We start from the raw sequence: 19691 nt of genomic DNA, 5'->3' as shown, positions 1-19691 counted from the left end.
AGCAACGCCAGATCCCAGCTGCATCTGCAACCTATACCACAGCTCATGGCAATGTGGAATCCTTAACCCAATGAGTGAGGCCAGGGATCGAACCCTCATCCTCATGGATCCTAGTCGGGTTCGTTTCTGCTGAGCCACGATGGGAACTCCCTTTTAGCCTCATTTCATCTGGACTATTTCCACAGATGTTCTTTATCTTTTATGACATTGGAGGCTCCATAAATTTTAAAATTTAAATAGGTTCTTTCACAAAATATAGTAGTTAAAAACATAGGCTCTGAAGCCAGACTGGCTGAAATGGAGTCCCAGCTCTGCCAACAATTAGCTGTGCCATCTTAAGCAAGTTACTTAATGTTTCTGTGTCTCAGATTCCTCATATGAAAAATAAGGTTGATAATGATACCGTATAAGGTTGTTGTGAGGATTAAATGAGTTGATACATATATAACACTTAGAGTAGCACCTAACACATGGTAAGGGGTTGATAATATTAGAAACACTAATATTTCTATAATTCCAATATCAAATCAAATGTACAAAAAATTACTGAGCACCTACCTCTTAAAAGCAAGGTATTTTACTAGAGCCAAGCCATATTTACTTCATCGGTTAAAGAACCATAAAACATTGCACTTCAAAAGGCTTTAAAGATCATTGGTTTTTCATTTTTCTTTACATCACAGACTCTTGAGAATCCGGTAAATCCTTTGGAACTGCCTTCCCACCCCCCACAGCAAGAAAACAGCAACACTGTGGCTCTCTAAAAGATATGTTCATGTCCTAATCTCCAGAACCTGTGAATGTGACCTTATTTTGCAAAAGAGTCTTTGTAAATATAAATAAATTCAGGATTTTGGCATGAGGAAATTATCCTGGATTATCCAGGTAGGCCCTAAATCCAATGACCAGTGTCCTTATGAGAAGCACACATAGGAGACAGAAGAGGAAGAAACAATGTGCAGATAGAGGCAGAGATGTGGCCAAAAGTCACAGAATGCAGGCAGTCACCAGAAGCTGGAAGAGCCAAGGAACGGAATCTCCCTTAGAGCCTTTGGAGGAAGCATGGCCTTGCAGACCCCTTGATTTTGGATTTCTGGCTTCTAGAAGTGTGAGAGAATAATCTGCTGCTGTTTTCAGTCACCAAGGTTGTGATCATTTGTTACATCAACCACAGGAAACTAATAGAAACACACATATTCACTCAGTCTTGTAGATTTCAGATAGTCTGTGAAGCCCAGATTGAGAATCCCTGCTCTTACCCTACTTTCTCATTTACGGATCGGTAACCAGGGACTCAGGTAGACCCCAAAGGTAGGTAGTGAACCAGGAGGAGGGAGGGCTGATTATGGCAACACAAAGGCCCTGATACAGGATGGGATATGGAAGAACCTACAGCAACACAGCTGTGCTAGGTGGCCTAGCAAATCAAGGGTAGGACTGGAACTTTTTCTGTGCACTTTAGCAGCATCTCAGTACTTCTTCAAGAAGCCCTCCTTTCCCCACCCCAAGATTTGCCAACTAGAGAAAATATGCACATTGTCACACTGAAAGAATTTGAAGAAAGAGCACTTTAAAAATAAAGGAAAAGAAGCAAGCCTAAAACGATGGGGATGAGTATACCATTTGTCCAAGTAAAGTAAGATGTTAAATATGTGGCTTTTCAAAAAAGATCGTACATCCTTTTGTAGTTCATAAGTATGACGATTGGGTGTTCATGCGCCTGCGTGATCTGTGCCTCCCTCAAACCTTGTTACGACATCGGCACATTACCTATCTGACGTGGAAAAAATAAAGATTGTACATATATTTTCTCTTAAAAAAACGTTTGGGAAAGTGAGAGCTTGACTGTGGTAGAGATCAAGCCTGAAGGGATGTTCATACAAAGACTGCTCTTCAAACCTAATAACCAGGAAATGCAATCAGGGACTTGGGTTATTTTGGGCTCTGTTGTGGCTTGAATTGTGTCCCCAAAAAGAAATGTTGAGGAGTTCCCGCCACGGCACAGTGGGTTAAGAATCTGACTGAAGTGGCTTGGGTCTCTGCAGAGGCGTGGGTTCCATCCCCAGCCTGGCTCAGTGGATTAATGGATTCCCCACAGCTGAGGCTTGGATTCAGTCCCTGGCCCAGGAACTTCCATATGCCAGGGTCGCAGTCATTGGAAAAAATAAAAAATAAAGAAGATATGTTGAAATCCAAATTCACATACTTTTGAATGTGACTTTAGAAAGAAGGTCTTCGCAACGTTCCCATTGTGGCGCAGTGAAAACGAACGCGACTAGGAACCATGAGGTTGTGGGTTGGATCCCTGGCCTTCCTCAGTGGGTTAAAGACCCAGCATTTCTGTGAGCCGTGGTGTAGGTCGAAGACGTGGCTCGAATCCTGAGTTGCTGTGGCTGCGGCGTACATATGGAGGCTGGCGGGGCTGTAGCTCCAATTCACCCCCTAGCCTGGGAACCTCCATATGCTGCAGCTGTGGGCCTTAAAAGCAAAACAAACAAACAAACAAAAAAAAAACAAACAAATAGGGTCTTTGCAGATATAATCAAGTTAATGCTTTTATTTTGTTTCGTTTTTTCTTTTTAGGGCCGTACCTGTGGCATATGAAAGTTCCCAGGCTAGGGGGCGAATTGGGGAGCTACAGCTGCCGCCTACACCACAACCACAGCAAAACCAGATCTGAGCCGTGTCTGTGACCTACACCACAGCTCATGGCAACACCAGATCCTTAACCCACTGAGCGAGGCCAGGGATCAAACCTGTGTCCTCATGGATCCTAGTCAGGTTCATTACCCCTGAGCCACAACAGGAACTCCTGTGAATTATGTGTTTTGTTTTGTTTTCTTGTCCAGGGATAATCAAGTTAAAATGAAGTCATTAGGGTGTGCCCTCATCCAATATGACCGATATATATATATATATATATATATATATATATATTTTTTTTTTTGCTTTTTAGGGCCACACCCAGGGCATATGTAAATTCCCAGGCTAGGGGTCAAATCAGAGTTGCAGCTGCGGGTCTACACCACAGCCACAGCAACGCCAGATCTGAGCCGTGTCTATGACCTACACCACAGCTCACAGCAACTCTGGATCCTTAACCCACTGAGTGAGGCCAGGGATCGAACCCACAACCTCATGGTTCCTAGTCAGATTCATTTCCTCTGCACCACAACGGGAACTCCCAACATGACTGGTATTTTTTATAAGAAAAGAAGATTCAGAGAGAGGAAAATACTGTGTGGAGACACAATGAAACACAGAAGAAAGACGACCATGTACAGACAGACGCAGGGCTTGGAGCTGTGCTGCCAGAAGTGAAGGAATGCCAAAAGCTGGAAAAGGGAAGAAAATGATCCTCTCCTAGAAGCTTCAGCGGGAATGTGGCCCTGTCAACAACTTCATTTTGGACTTCTGGCCTTCAGAACTGTGAGAGAATAAGTTTCTATTCTTTTAGGTCACCCAAGTGGTGGCACTTGGTTATGGTAGCTCTAGGAAATGAAAACACACCCTTATTTTGGGGTCCATGAGACATTTACTGAGTCTACTGTGTGCCAGGCACTATGCTAGGCACCAGGGACCTACAAACATAAGATGGGTCCTATTCTTCCTTTAAAGCAGACTTCAGTCTTCTGTGATGGATTAGGACATTTCCAGGGCCCTGCAGATGCCTTTCCCTACCCTAGGACCTGGCAAACACATATTTTTGGTCTTATCTGCTCATACATGTAGAGTATGTAGGTGCCCTAAAGACTAGATTTCTTGGAGTTCCCATTGTGGCTTAGTGGTAATGAACCCAACTAGTATCCATGAAGATGAGGGCTGAATCCCTGGCTCCACTCAGTGGGTTAAGAATCCAGTGTTGACATGAGCTGTGGTGTTTGTCACAGATGTGGCTTGGTTCTGGTGTTGCTGTGGCTATGGTATAGGTCGGCAGCTACAGCTCTGATTAGACCCCTAGCCTGGGAACTTCCATTTGCAGGTGTGGCCTTGAACCCCCTCCAACCTGAAAAAAGACTAGATTTCTCTTGGCATCTGGGGCAGGGGTTGTTTGTTTGTTTTTTGTCTTTTTGGGGGCACACCAATGGCATATGGAAGTTCCTGGGCAAAGGGTTGAATCCGAGCTGCAGCTGCAGGCCACAGCCACAGAAACTCCAGCTCTGAGTCACCTCTGTGCCCTACACCACTGCTCATGGTAATGCTGGATCCTTAATCCACTGAGCAGGGCCAGGGATCGAACCTGCATCCTCATGAATACTAGTTGGATTCTAAACCAGCTGAACCACAACAAGAACTCCGCTCCTGGCATTTCTGACTATTTCATTTATCCAAGGACACAGACACTCATAGAGCTCTCTTTCCTTTCCTGCCCATATCTTTCCAGATGAATCCCTATTCTCAATGCTCTATCTCGTGCTCTCAAATGAGGAGCTCCTCACACATTTTATGAGACGCCATACAGGGACCACACTGTGGCACTGTTTCATCCCCAAAATTTAATCAAATACACAGTTCACTTAATATCACATCATGAGGCCTTCTCCTCAGGGTTTACGGTGTATGTGGGGGAGAGGAGGTGCAAATCTAAAGCCAATTAAATATCATACACAGTAATAGAGCTCAGGCCAGACCTTGCTGCCACCACGGAAAGCCTTTGGCAAATTAATGACATAAGCAGTATTTGCCTTTACTTCACTCCGATATTCATAGTTAGAGAACCCATTTTTCCTTTCTTCCTTTTTTTTTTTTTTTTTTTTTTTTTTTTTTAGGGCCACAAGGCATATGGAGGTTCCCAGGCTAGGGGTCTAATCAGAGCTGTTGCTGCCGGCCTACACCACAGCCACAACAACGCCAGATCCAAGCCATGTCTACGACCTACACCGCAGCTCACAGCAATGCCAGATCCTTATCATCTGAGCGAGGCCAGGGATTGAACCCACAACCTCATGGTTCCTAGTCAGATTTGTTTCCACTGTGCCATAATGGAAAGTCCCCAGAGAACCCATTTTTTCTGTCTTGCTCCACCTTCTCCCCTCTGCCTACCCCCAGCAAGGTGTCCTTACTTGTGTCCTTGTCACGTACTTGTTTTGGCTGTAGTAATTTTGCCCACTAAGGTACGAACTGATAACCAGGTGTCAGTTTGAGGTATGACTTGCACAGAGAAGTATTTTATTTTGAAAGAGGGGCTATCATAGGGATCAAAAAGTCCTCAAGATCAAAAGGAATATAACTCTCATGATGGACTGACAGCCAGTGGATGAATCCTTTGGGGCAGGGATTCTGTCACCTCTCATATTCATTTTGGGCTCTTTTCCTGAGCACACCAGGGATTTTCCTTCACTCACTCGGCTCACTGTATTCTTCACAACAACCATATGAAATAGGTATTGACATCTCAATTTTAAAGAAAAGGAAACCAAGGGAGAGAGAATTGATTTCCCACAGTCAGACAGCAGGAATGTGTACAAGTTAGAACTAGCTCCCAGCATTTCTCCGACTTCCAGATCAATACACTTTCTCTTATAACACACTGACTTATTAAACATGTTATAGGAGTTCCCTAGTGGCCTATTGGGTTAAGACTCCAGCATTGCCGCCACTGTAGCTCAGGTCACTGCTGGGGCATGGGTTCCATCCCTGGCCTGAGAATTTCCACATGCCGAGTGTGTGCCCCCCCCAAAAAAAGCAAAAACAAAAAACATAATAAACATGTTATACATTGGAAGAATGCCTCCAGTATGTTCAAGACGCTACCTTAAGCCTTATAGGATGATGCAGAAATAAGTAGAACTTGTCCATGCCCTCTAGGAACTTAAAATCAATTTCCTTCAAATCATATCATGTAGTGTTCCTCAAGGCCAGTCCTGCATAACTCAAATATTTCATGGATTGTCTTATGCAGGTCTAAGTAACTCTCATTCCAGAGAGTTACTCAGGGGTGGGAGGAAAGCAGAAGGAGAAGGTGTTTGATGATGCTTTTTATTCAGATGCTTTCTTGTGACCAAAAATCAGAATGTCTTCTTCCTTCTATAAGCATTGTGTATTTCTGCCTGGTTTACCTTCAGCATCCTGCTAACTTCCTGCCTCCCAAGAAGTCACCTGGCTCTCCTGACTAGGCTGCACACTATTGTAATAGGAATTCCTAGATTGCTAAGGCTTGCCCTCTCCAGTCATGGGCAGTTGCTATGGAACCCTCAGTATGACTTTTTCTATGCATATAGCATCCCTTAATACTCCACATACCAGTATTTCCCTCATATTTTCAATCCTCTGTCACTATTATGATTTCCCTGCTCTGGACCCATCAAACCTACTCTCCAGAGGGGTCAAGTATTGAATCTTTACATATCATTGTGAATATGTTCAAATTAAATTATTTTTTTTTTGTCTTTTTGTCTTTTTTGTCTTTTTGTTGTTGTTGTTGTTGCTATCTCTTGGGCCGCTTCCGCCGCATATGGAGGTTCCCAGGCTAGGGGTTGAATCGGAGCTGTAGCCACCGGCCTACGCCAGAGCCACAGCAACGCGGGATCCGAGCCGCATCTGCAACCTACACCACAGCTCACGGCAACGCCGGATCGTTAACCCACTGAGCAAGGGCAGGGACCGAACCCGCGACCTCATGGTTCCTAGTCGGATTCGTTAACCACTGCGCCACGACGGGAACTCCCAAATTCAATTATTGATCCATTCCAGCAACAAGTAATTTGAAGGAGGTACTATACGGAGACAGCATTTTTTTTTTTTTTTTTGTCTTTTTGCCATTTCTTGGGCCGCTCCCGCGGCATATGGAGGTTCCCAGGCTAGGGGTTGAATCGGAGCTGTAGCCACCGGCCTATGCCAGAGCCACAGCAACGCGGGATCCGAGCCGCGTCTGCAACCTACACCACAGCTCAGGGCAACGCCGGATCGTTAACCCACTGAGCAAGGGCAGGGACCGAACCCGCAACCTCATGGTTCCTAGTCGGATTCGTTAACCACTGCACCACGATGGGAACTCCCAGGAGACAGCATTGATAGAAAAAAATTCATGGACATTTTCTTTCAAGGAACTCATTTCCTAGTGGGAAAGATAGTCCATGACAGTATAGTAAAATGTCATTACTTTACATATTCAAAGTATGACCAGAGTACCATAGAGGCCACAGAGGTACATCTAACCCAAACTGGGAGAATTGAGGGTAAGGATTTCTGGAGAGAGAAGGAGAGGGGATGTTTGTAGGCCTCATGTGATTGTGACTTGGGTAATTAGGCAATACGGCAGATGGTGGTGTCATTCATGGCGATGGGTAATACAGGAGGAGGCAGACAGGAGTTATGGGTAGGGATGGAGGCAGATTATATGTTTGATGTTTGGCTTTGTACTTGTTAATTTTAAGATGCCTGTGAAACATTCAGGGAATTTCAGCAGGCAGTTTGATACCTGGACTTTTTTTTTTTTTTTGGCCACACCTGCAGTGTGTGGAAGTTCCCAGGCGAGGAATTGAATCTGCGCTACAGCAGCAACCTTAGCTGATACAGTGACAAGGCCAGATCCTTAACCTGCTGCACCACAGGAGAGCTCCTGATATGTGGATCTTATAAGAGATATGACAGGTGGTATTGATTTTAGAGTTGACATGTCCCTTTGCTATTCTGTGAGATCATGAAAAGTCCTTGCTTCAGAATTCTCGACAGCAGATGGAAGGGACATTGTTTTTTTTCGTTTTTTTTGTTTGTTTGTTTGTTTGTTTTTTGTCTTTATGCCGTTTCTTGGGCCGCTCCTGCGGCATATGGAGGTTCCCAGGCTAAGGGTCTAATCAGAGCTGTAGCTGCCAGCCTACCCCAGAGCCACAGCAACGCAGGATCCGAGCCGCGTCTGCGACCTACACCACAGCTCACGGCAATGCCAGATCGTTAACCCACTGAGCAAGGGCAGGGATCGAACCTGCAACCTCATGGTTCCTAGTCGGATTCGTTAACCACTGCGCCACAACGGGAACTCCTGAAATACTTTTTATGATCCTGGCCACCAGCTGGCCTTGTGCCTGTGCACTCCCCCTCCCCCACCCAGCACAGTCTAGCTGCTCTTGACCCAGGATAGCTGGATAGGTATATGGACTTGGTGGAAAAATATGATGTATGTAGTAGTTAATGTATTCTTCAGGAGGTGGTAAATTACTCAAGAAAGTCAAACTTGGTACTCGTCATTCTTGGTCCCTCCCTAAACAGCACTTATGCCTCAAGGAGAATTGGACAGAATGAACAAAAGGTTGTATGCACCTGATTTTGGCCTTATTTTCTCTTAATGCCTTGTAAAGTCTTCCTGACCTCCAGTTTATAGACCCTGTAAGCATTCTGTACCACGACCAGGTTACTTTTCATTAAACACCACTTTCATCGCTCTCCCAAACCTCTGAAAGAACCAGTTCCAATTGTTCTGGTTGTCATTCAAGTTCCTAAAAATCTGGTCCTGCCTCACATATCTCAACTGAAGTTTTCCTAGACTCTACACAAACTGTCAACTCACTTGTACTGAAAACAGAGCTTTTCAGATTGTAAACTCTTGCTAATGCAAAAGTTAAAGGGTTATTCCATGAGCTTGAAACACCTTCTACTAACTTCTCTACCTACAGTCATTCATGGAATCTTCATTGAACTCATACTGTGTATCTTCTTTACCAAAGTTCATACAGATATCTCCCTTCCTTTCACTACTATATAGCAAGCATAGTTATAGCAATCACATATTCCAGATAAAATGACAGTTTGACAAATATATGTGTTATGGGACAATCAGGAGAAATTCCTTTTTTTTTTTTTTTTTTGCTTTTTAGGGCTGCACCCATGGCATATGGAGGTTCCCAGGCTAGGGGTTGAATCTTGGGCCGTAGCCGCTGGCCTACACCAGAGCCACAACAACACTAGATCCGAGCCGCATCTTCGACCTACACCACAGCTCATGGCAATGCTGGATCCTTAACCCACTGAGCAAGGCCGAGGATCGAACCTGCATCCTCCTGGATATTAGTCAGATTCGTTTCCACTAAGCCCCAGCAGGAATACCAGGAGAAATTACTTAAAATTGAGGATATTCACTCATCTGAATTGTATCAGAGAACTCCTTACATATTTATTTGAGTATTTTGTCTTTCTAGCTACAAAGGAGTTTTTAAAGGCAGAGTCCAAGTTTAGACTTCTCTGTTACCCAACATGGCACCAATCACATGCTGGGTATCTAATAATTGTTCAGGAAGTATTTATGTTTGGACTAGCTGCTGATGGTCTGAGTTCAGTAAGATTCTTTAGGTGTGGCCCACCCTCGGTAACCAGGAAGGTAGTGCACAAGGAAAACCAGTAAGAGTAAGGTTAAATTCGGCAGAAAATACATTTAACGGAGGAGATTAGCCCTTCTGCTGAGTAAGCTGAGCCCCAGTAAACTGATCCTGTCTTCTTCCAAAGAGCAATGGAAATAAATCACCTTGTGGGTGAAACAGAGTTAGTCTCCATTTGCAGGGGGATTTTAAATGTCTCCATGGTTTAGTCCTCCACAAAAATCTCCCCATATTTAACATCTGCTCTGTCTTCAAATTACCTTGGGCCTTTTTCTAAGGCTCTGTGAAAATGAGCAAAGGAGCTCTCACTTTCCGAAGTGTCCACCAAAGCCAAAGGAATATTAATTAGAGGCAGGAGGGGAGGAAACAGGGAGCTGGTCTCACCAAAGGAAGTTAGTTTATTCCCTGGGAAAGAAATGAAATGTGTGTTCAGGAGGTAGAACAGAAACCTTTTAAACTCTTCACGGCTAGACAAGAAATTGAAAGGAAGAGATAGATGAGATGGTAAAATGCGGCAATAAATAAGTCAGAAATTTCCTGTAACCTTGGATGAGAGGATGGTAGGGTCGAAACAGCTTCAGACTGTTTTTGGATATTGAGGAAAAACTCTTAAGAGTCAACGAAGTTTTTGTAAAGGGCTAGCTAGTAAATATTTTACCTTTTCTAGCTACAGATCTATAGTCTTGGTCTCATATTCTCCTTTGTTTAACGACTCCTTTAAAAAAATTTTTTATTATAGTTGATTTACAATGTTCTGTCGATCTTTTAACAACCCTTTAAAAATGTTTTTAGGAGTTCCCGCTGTGGCGCAGTGGGTTAATGTTCTGGCTTGTCTCTGCAGGGGAGTGGGTTCAATCCCTGGCCTGATGCAATGGGTTAAGGATCTGGTGTTGCCACAGCTGAGAATTTGATCCCTGGCCTGGGAACTTCCATAGGCCATGAGTGCCGCCGAAAAAAGAAAAAATAAATGTTTTTAAAAGATGCTGGCAGCAGTCTGATCGCCCTTGCTTTAGAAGGTGGTGTGTGTATACATTTCAATTCCATTTCAACTCCAAGAATACTTAGGCTGAAGAGGATTTTGAATGAGGGAAAGCCTAAATCCAAGGCTAACTGACCAGGGATCCTCAACCTGCAAATAGGGCAATGCAATCAGCATGAAGAACTACCTGGAGTAGAGGGTCAGATTTGAGTGAATCGAACGGTCAGTGCAAAAGCTATTCAAAGTGGAAAAAAAAATTGGTGAGTGTGATTTGAGCAGGACCCTGAGCATCTGGACAAATTAAATCTGGGGAATTCCCCCAGGAGCTTCCAGAGCAGACCCAACAGCAGTCTGGAAGCTGGGGTCAAGGAGAGGCAAACACGCAGGGTGTTTTTTGACCACAAAGGCAGTGGAAGTCCCAGGCTTTGTAATTACCAAGCAGCTGAGCCTGCACTTTGGGAATAAGTCAAATCTCTGCAAAATGTAACTTACCTGCCTGGGATCGGCCTAAAATACCTTATGGGGTAGACCCTGATGGATGTAAAGCAATTATGCCTGAAAAATTGGAGGCCAGGGACCCTGGGAGTTCTGGGGCAAGAGAGGAAGAGGTTAGAAATGTTCCTTCCCCCCCTTCCCCCAACAGCATCGGCTTCTCACTGGAGAGGACAAAGCAGGCCTGAAGGCAGAAAATACAGAGTATCTAAAGAACACCTGACAAGTAGGCTTTTGAGAAACCCAGGGAGAGCCTCCCCTCAGATGCTGACTGAAAAGACCTGAGGGCAACAAGTCTTAAGCTGAGATCAACTTGTCAGGAAGATAGGAAGGACAATGCTTCCCCACCCAGCTGTAGCCTGGGGCTAGAGCATTTAAGACTAAATAAATGCTTGGTGCCTAATTGGGAGGAGGAAGGGTTAGTGTGGGTTAGTGTGGGTGGTAACCACATTAACCACAGGTGTCCTGAAAATAACCATATATTTCAGTTTCCAAGGTTGTTTTCAGCACTGTTGTTTGATCTGAAGCTCAGTGTGGTCCTAAACCATGATAGAGATTATTCTCTCAGTTTTTACAGATGAGGAAAGTGAGGCTCAATGAGCTGCTTGCCTAAATTCTCCCACCTTGTAAATAGCAGCACCGCACTTAAATCTCTCAAGAGTTCATATGCAATGCTACTTGGACACCACTGCCAGGGTGACAAAACACCCAGGTGGGAAATAGCTGGCCGAGAAATACATCCACTGGGAGAGATGACCACCTGCTTGGGAGCTGGAGAGAGTGAGATAGAAATGAGCAGTTAGAAGGTAAGGATGGTACAGCTGTGAAAACAAAACAAAACTTCAGGCTCTCTAAAGGCTGGGGATTGTAAAGGCTTTTGCATTGAAATAGTTTTGAATCCAGAGTCTGTGTTCCAAGGAAACAGGGAGCAGAGTTTTTATAATATTGAGAGTATCCTGGGAAAGCCACCAAGATGGGGTTGGGATGGTTTTGGTGGGGGTTTACCTGGGGCAGAAGGGTACACCAGAGCAATGCCTCTGCCTGCTTGGTTCATCAGAGATGCTGAGAAAAATAAACACAAAGTAAGATGGGGAATTGAAAAGGATTATACATGACTCATTTACACAAAAACCTGTGTCATGAAATATGTTCCCTTCACCCAACAACTATTTCTTGGATACCCACTTTGGGCCAGATACAGCATGTGCTAGGTGTGGGGGCTACAGCAGTGAATAAGACATGACCTCGGGGGAACCTAAAGTCTAGCTGGAAATCCAGAGAATAAATAGCTACAAGACAATGTGGTAAGTAACCTGATAGAGAGAGGAACTGGGATGAGAACTGGAGCCTAGGGAAACAGCGGGCAGGGGGTGGGGGTGAGAGTGGGGGCCTAGGGATGACTGGACGGCTGACTGGCGTTCAGTCGCGACACCCTGTGACTCAAGGCCTGCCCGATTCCCTAGGGAGGGGAGCGGTAACTGAAATGCTGGAAACGCGATAATACGTGAAACAAGACACCTCGTGAAATGCACTACATACATTGTGAAACATAAATCATGGCTCTATTGTTCTGTAATGTGGTAAGAATTGCGATTTTTTGTTATCAAGCTGGAAACCGTGAGTCGTGAAAAACTATGAGCAGCCTTCCCTTCTTTGCCACCTCTGACGCTAAGCTTCTAGAAGGGGGGCTATGGGACTACTAGAGAGATTGGACATCGAACCTTTCTTAAACCTTTGGTTGGTCAATGTCGCCAGGGGAGGAGCATGACAGGAGTGGTTGTAGGGGAATGTCATGATCCCAGATTTATGCTCTTTGATCTCCTGGAGATAAGGAAGGAGGAAAGTTTATCCAAATGGAGGTTAAACCTATGGCTGAGGGCCAACCTGGGTTAAAGTTGGTCACAGATGGAACTGCTACTAAATAGTAGGAAAAAAATATTGCCACTTAGGATGGAAAAACTCGTACAAGTCACCTGTTATTACAAATTGCAAGAATCTCAAGTACTAGTTCAAGCCATCTATTATCTCCTATGTAGAAATTACCTGGCTTCACCTGAGTTTTCCTCCTTGTTTCTTTTTAACAACCCTTTGTACAGAAATTCACGTTTGCATAGAAATTAGCTGGCTTCATCGATGTTTGTTGCTTTACTAAAAATATAATAATAATAACAGTAATAATAATAATTAATACTACTACTATTTATATTGAAAACCTACCACGTTCCTAGACTGGACAGCACTGTGAATCCTCACAGATCTTTAAACATCTACTCACCATTCCTGCATCCCTCCAAAATGTAGGCTCTGCAAAGGCAAGGATTTTGCCTGTTTTATTCACCAGTGCATTGCCAGCACTTAGACCAGTGTTGAACACATAGTGGATACTCAATACATAAGTGTTCAACCAAAAATTATACTTCAGACTTGAGAGTTTAAGCCATTTATCCACAGTTCCATAACCAAGTGAATGTGGGCATCTTGACCCAGTTTGGTCTGAATGCAAAAATTACCTTGTTTCTTCCACTATACTAGGCTGCCTTTTGGTAAAACTCTTACTGGTTTACAGTTCTGATGGGGAGATGGGGGAAGCGACACCATCCATAAAGTCATCTGGAACCATCTTGTTGCCATCAAAGGCCTTAAGCCAGCCAGTCACACTCTAATGAATCTATTCCCTAGCGCTCATGCCTGCACTGTCATTCCTCTGATCTCACAGCACTCATTTGCTAGCCACCAAATAAACATACCACCTTCTGCTTAAAGAGTTCACACCCCCATTTCCTCACCATACTTCAAAACTCCCCGTTATACAGCAAGATCAAGGAACTGGGAGGCAGAAGGATGTGGAGGACACTTCTGATGTAGCTTCCCATTCCAGCATGTGAAAAACTTGTCAGCATCTGACAACTGTCAGCAGTCAAAAGTTGCAAGGAACCCTAAAGATCATCTAGTTCAAAGTGCTCACCTAGTGCAGGAAAAACTCTAAAATAAACTACTAACTCAGGGCAGCCCATGGGTATCCCCAAGGAAGTAGGCAAGAGGGTGCCAGGCCATACACAGAGCTACAGGATAAGCCTGAAGCATCTTCCTTGACCAATGAGTTTCTAGATTGGAAGACAAAATTCAATAACTTACCTATTGAGGGAGTTCCCATTGTGGCTCAGTGGGTTAAGAACCTGACTAGTATCCATGAGGATGCAGGTTCAATCCCTGGCCTCACACAGTGAATTAAGGATCCCATGTTGCCACAAGCTGTGGTGTAGGTCACAGATGCTTGGATCTGGCCCTGCTGTGGCTGTGGCATAGGCCGGCAGCTACAGCTCCAATTCGACCCCTAGTCTGGGAACTTCCATATGCTGCTGCTGTGGCCATAAAAAGAAAAAAAATAAAATAAATATCTTACCTATTGAATAATTAAATATTATCTGTATACTAAAACCACTTCTGATATAGTTTATCACCTAGACTACAAAATTCACATGGAGGTTTAAAGATAAATAGGAGGAGTTCCCATTGTGGCTCAGTGGGTTAAGAACCTGACACAGGGCCCATGAGGATACAGGTTTGATCCCTGGCCTCGCTCAGTGAGTTAAGGATCTGGTACTGCCTTGGAGTTCCCGTCGTGGCGCAGTGGTTAACGAATCCGACTAGGAACCATGAGGTTGCGGGTTCGGTCCCTGCCCTTGCTCAGCGGGTTAACGATCCGGCATTGCCGTGAGCTGTGGTGTAGGTTGCAGATGCGGCTCGGATCCCGCGTTGCTGTGGCTCTGGCTCTGAGTAGACCCCTAGCCTGGGAATCTCCATATGCCGCGGAAGCAGCCCAAGAAATAGCGGGAAAAAAAAAAGAAGAAAAAAAAAGAAAAAGGATCTGGTACTGCCAAAAACTGAGGCATAGTTTCCAGATGCAGCTTGGATCTGGCCTTGCTGTGGCTGTGGCATAGGCCAGCAGCTACAGCTCTGACTAGATCCCTCGCCTGAGAACTTCCATATGCCGCAGGTGTGGCCATAAAAGGACAAAATTAAATAAATACAAACTTTTTTTAATAGATAGATAGGAGACTAGGATAGAGGGTATTGCTTAGGGTATAGTCCCCTGAAGAAGTGGCACTGAAGTTGATGCCTGAGAAATGAAACCGAGTTAGGGACTTGAAGAGTGGGAAGAGAGTGGAGTGAAGGGAGGTTTGTGTCCTTGGCAGAAAGAATAGTGTGGGCAAGGGTTCTAAGACAGGGAAGAGTGTGGGATTCAGGGAACTGAAAGCCTGAGTGTCCAAGACCTACTCTGTGCAAGGAGAATATTCTATTATCACAGGATCACCTGCAGCATCTCCTAGGCATCCCTCTTTTTGCTCATATCCTGCCAAAACACTGTGCAAATTGTGGTGGTGGGTGGAAGGAGGTTCAATGGCCTGGAACTGAGATGTCTACAGCTACTCTAGCACCACCCCAAATTCCTCAGCCCAAACCAGGAAGCCAGGAACACAGAGCTGTCAGTGCTTAAGGATTTTCAACACTCTTGCTAAAACTATTCACTAGTTTAGATTAGGACTACTTGGTTTTAAAGTAAACCCTAGTTGGCCCATTGCACAAAATACTACAAATAACAACATCAGCTAATATTTTCATATGGCTGTCATTTTATCCTTACTCTCCCCCAGAGAAATAGGTGCTGGTTTTTTACTCTTAGTTTACAAATGAGGGAACAGACTCCAAAGGTAGCCAAAGTCATATAGCTAGTGAGTGACAGAACAAAGACTGACACTTCGGTCCTTTTGGTGCTAAAGCCCACGTGCTGAGTACCACACTGCCCTGCTGAGGAGGTTAGTAGGGAAGAGTGATCAATCCCTGTGGGCCACTAAGAGAACCCACTGTCCTAGCCCCTGGAATTCCCTAAGAAGATGGAAGGGAGGGCATAATGAAATAAACTGTGTTAAGTCATAGCAAAAAGCCATGCATCATGGGAGTTCCTGTTGTGGCTCTTTGGGTGAAAAACCTAACATAGTATCCATTATCCATGAGGATGTGGGTTCAATCCCTGGCCTTGCTCAATGGGTTAAGGATCTGGCGTTGCCACAGGCTGCGGCATAGGCTGCAGATGTAGCTCCGATCTGGCATTGCTGTGGCTGTGGCGTAGGCTGGCAGCTGAAGCTTTGATTGGACCCCAGCCCAGGAATTTCCATGTGCTATAGATGTGGCCCTAAAAAGAAAGAAAAAAAAAAAGCCGACCATCATGATAAGGCCGCTAAATATATTATTTCATTTAATCTTCACAGCAAGCCCCTCATGGCAGAGTAATTACACTTTACAGATGAGGGAGCTGTGGCCCAGCGTGGTTAAGTAATTTACCTCATTGGGAAGTATTTGAGCTGTGACTGAAACCCAGGCTTGAGTGACTCCAAAAGTCTACACCCTTTCCATCAGAACAAATCAAAGATGGCTTAATATGTAACCCTTCCCAGGTTACATATTTGCACTTTAACAGGGGTCTTTCCTGTGTGAATCTCACAGGACCGTGGCGAACGAGGTAAGAAGGCTAATTGGGGGCTGCAAGGTGAGCCTGCCTTAAATCACACCGGAATGGCATTGACCTACCCGTTCCGTGTAGGTCCTGCAGTGGGGCAGCGTGCCAGAGAAGAGAAGTCTTCACTCGGGTCACAGCCTTCTCCAACTGGGATAAGAGTTCTCAGACACTCTGGCAACTACAGAAACAGAGACAGCACCAAATCAATCAAGAGTTTATTTGCAAAGTGTAATGTCAGAGGATGAACTTCCTTTAAATCCTGCTAACTCTGTACAGTTAAAGAGCTCACTGGCTCGGGAATGTGATTTCCGTCGGACATGTTTTCAGTAATTTATTTTTTATCGTCGACTAAATTGTCCTCTTTCTCCCATCCCAGCCCCTCTTAGAGCATAGACTTTGATGTGTGTTCCTCGGTCTCCCTACCTCCCTCTTGCACCAGCTAACCTAGGACTTTGCAAACAAACCCTACTGAGAAGTATGGACAGTCTGGGCCTCTCCAGAAACTCAAGCTGCCGAAGGAGATACGATATTTAGTTAAGCTGAAGAGAAGCCCTGCATAAATCATAAAGAGGCAAACCCAGGTTACTCAAACAGGACCCTAGGAGGTGCTTGGGGAATAGACTGGCAGGCAGCTTTGTTTTTCCACAGCCGATTTACTTCCAAAACGCTGGGGCCCACAAGTACCCCAGGAGTAACTTGGCTCCCAAATGCTGGAGCAGGTCTCGGCCTTGGAGCACTGTTCTGGTGTTGTTTCCTGAATTCCCACATTGCTGTTTTCCACACATGGATCAGGCTTCAAACTTCCTGTGTCTGGAGTGTGTGTGTGTGTGTGTGTGTGTGTGTGTGTGTGTTTATGTGCCTGGGAAGGGTGGAAGGGGGGGACCCAAAAGGAAGAGAATTTAACTCAATGCTTGTATTGCATATGTATCCCTTTGATCCTTTCCTCTTCAGATAAAGCTGCTATTTTCTAATCAGCGGGCCTCTGTGCAAGGGCTAGTGGTGGATAAATAGGAGGCTGACTTGAAGAGGGGCCCTGGAGAAGGCTGATTTTCAGTGTTTGTTGAATATACTGGTAGGGTGTTTTTTCTGGAGTTGGGGGGAAGAGGGAGAGTTATGGGGAGCCATAAATCCTGAGGATTTCCCCCCCCCTCCCCGTGCATGCACTTGCCTCTACTTTTGTTTCTAAATACATTTAAATGATGGAGTTGTTCACCAGGCAATTAGAGGAAAATGTGCTCATTTCACACTCCCAGTTGACTTGTTGGGTCGGAGGAGAAAGTCATTCAATACAAAGCACTATGAGTTTGCGGTCTTTTCTTCTAAAAGAACTTAGCCAGGGATGGAGGAATAGACTAGAAGCCATGTTCTCCTTCCTACTTTTCCTAGACATTGGGAAAAATATGGTGTGAAAAGGGCAGACTTTTTAAAAATTAAAATGTTTATTAGTTGCCAAAATTAAAAACCAGGAGGTTTTACACCAAAACATTTGACTTTTAGTTTCTCTTGAAAATGCAGAAATTCTGGCCACATTGGGCCAGCATTTCCCATGGTGTTGACTAAGCTGCCCATTTAAAGGGGGCCCTGGGAGTTCCCGTCGTGGCACAGTGGTTAACAAATCCGACTAGGAACCATGAGGTTGCGGGTTCGGTCCCTGCCCTTGCTCAGTGGGTTAAAGATCGGTGTTGCCATGAGCTGTGGTGCAGGTCGCAGACGCAGCTCGGATCCTGCGTTGCTGTGGCTCTGGCGTAGGCCCGCAGCTACAGCTCCGATTGGACCCCTATCCTGGGAACCTCCATGTGCTGCGGGAGCGGCCTAAGAAATGGCAAAAAGACAAATAAATAAATAAATAAATAAATAAATAAAAAATAAAGGGGTCCTGCCTTCTTCTTGGCAGCCTCCATCACTGGTCTTGTATCCTGACACTGAGCCAGAGGGTTGTTGTCTTAATTTTTTTTTATTTTGGTAAAATATACATAATATACAATTTACCGTTTTAACCATTTGTAAGTTAAATGCAGTGGCATTAAATACCTTAAAATGTTGTCCAACCATCACCACTATCTTGTTTCAGAATTTCTTCATCATCCCAAACAGAAACTGTGTTCATTAAATAATAACTCCCCATTCCTCCCTCTCCTCAGGCCCCGATAACCACCCTGCTACTTTCAGCGTCTGTCAACATGCCTGTTCTAGGTACCTCAGATAAGCAGAATCACACAATATTTGCCCTTTTGTGTCTGACTTCTTTCACCGAGCATAATATTTTTCAGGGGGGACATTGATTTTTAATTGCATACTAAGGGAGGAGTTGCATTTTATTGAAAAAAAGTCAAATAGGACAGGCAGTTTGCCATGGAGATTCTTGATTTCTAAACTTAAAATGATTACATCCATTATAGACATATGGAGGTTCTTAATGTACTGAGGCAACCCAGTGTCTTTACATAGGTGTTTTACAGTCAGTGGCTAATTCTCCTGGTGTCCCCCAGAGGCGTCTCTATATTTTACAGTCAGGATATGAAGTCGCAGGGATGCTCTGGGGATTAGTTAAATGTGTGTGGCATACTTTGCTGTATAAACTCACTCTCTAGAACTAGTTTTTGCTCCCTGCTCTCAACTTCCACAGCTTTTACTGTCAATCCCATTCATTTAGCACTTAGCATATGCTTGTTAGTTGTCTTTTTCTGGATATACCCTTGAAGGCAGGAGCCAAGTCTCATCCCTCTTTGTTTTTTCAGTCTTGTCCATAATAGCAGCTCCATCAATGTTTGTTGATGTTGGCCCCCCTCCCCCTTCCTTTTAAGTGGAGCTGGCAAAGCAGTGCTTTACATTCAAGCTCTGGTTAAACAAACTGAAGGGTTTTCAGGGTAAAAACAGAAGGAAGTCTTGTGTGGCAGGAGAAAAGGGAACACCTAAGACGCTTAGAAGATCTGGGCAAAGACGAGGTAGCAAAAAACCTGTTGTTAGTCACAGGCTAAGAAAGTGACTCACAGGGGGCCTGGTCCACCATTAAATTCAGGGCCATCCTCTGCTGTGCCACAGCAAAATTCAAAATTGGAGATCGGCAATGCCCAAGGCAGGATTTGAGGAGGGAGGGGAAACATTAAAGGAATTAAGTGTTTTAAGGGTTTCCATTGTATGAAGGCCCGGTAGCTGTGGGGGAGTCAAGTTTGGAAAAGTCTCTGGAGGACAACTTCATGGCTGGGGGAAGGCATTCTGCAAACAAAGGCACCGGGCCTTTGCTACTAGGATTTGTTTCCCAGCCTCTACTGTAAGGGCAAAAGATGGGAAGTGGCCTCAATCACCTCTCAATAGGGGAGTGAGCAAAAGAATTTGGGCACATCTAGACAACATCACAGTGGACTCTCATGAGAAAGAATGAGGTAAAGGA

At 44.6% G+C, this 19691-nt stretch overlaps 1 non-coding gene across 1 annotated transcript; it reads left to right on the top strand.

The window, feature by feature from the left end:
- The first annotated feature begins 1676 nt into the window (after window positions 1-1676).
- On the top strand, window positions 1677-1780 carry LOC146394750 (small nucleolar RNA U13). Its single transcript, XR_014835944.1, has one exon. It is a non-coding gene; the product is annotated as a small nucleolar RNA U13 (small nucleolar RNA).
- Window positions 1781-19691: the final 17911 nt, after the last annotated feature.

This window comes from Sus scrofa, chromosome X, assembly GCF_054392235.1.
Source record: "Sus scrofa isolate SSC_HxYL_T2T_F1_AM1 chromosome X, Sscrofa_HxYL_maternal_Yorkshire_Landrace_v2.0, whole genome shotgun sequence".
Classification (NCBI taxonomy): Eukaryota; Metazoa; Chordata; class Mammalia; order Artiodactyla; family Suidae; genus Sus; species Sus scrofa.
This window is presented reverse-complemented; position numbering and strand designations above follow the sequence as displayed.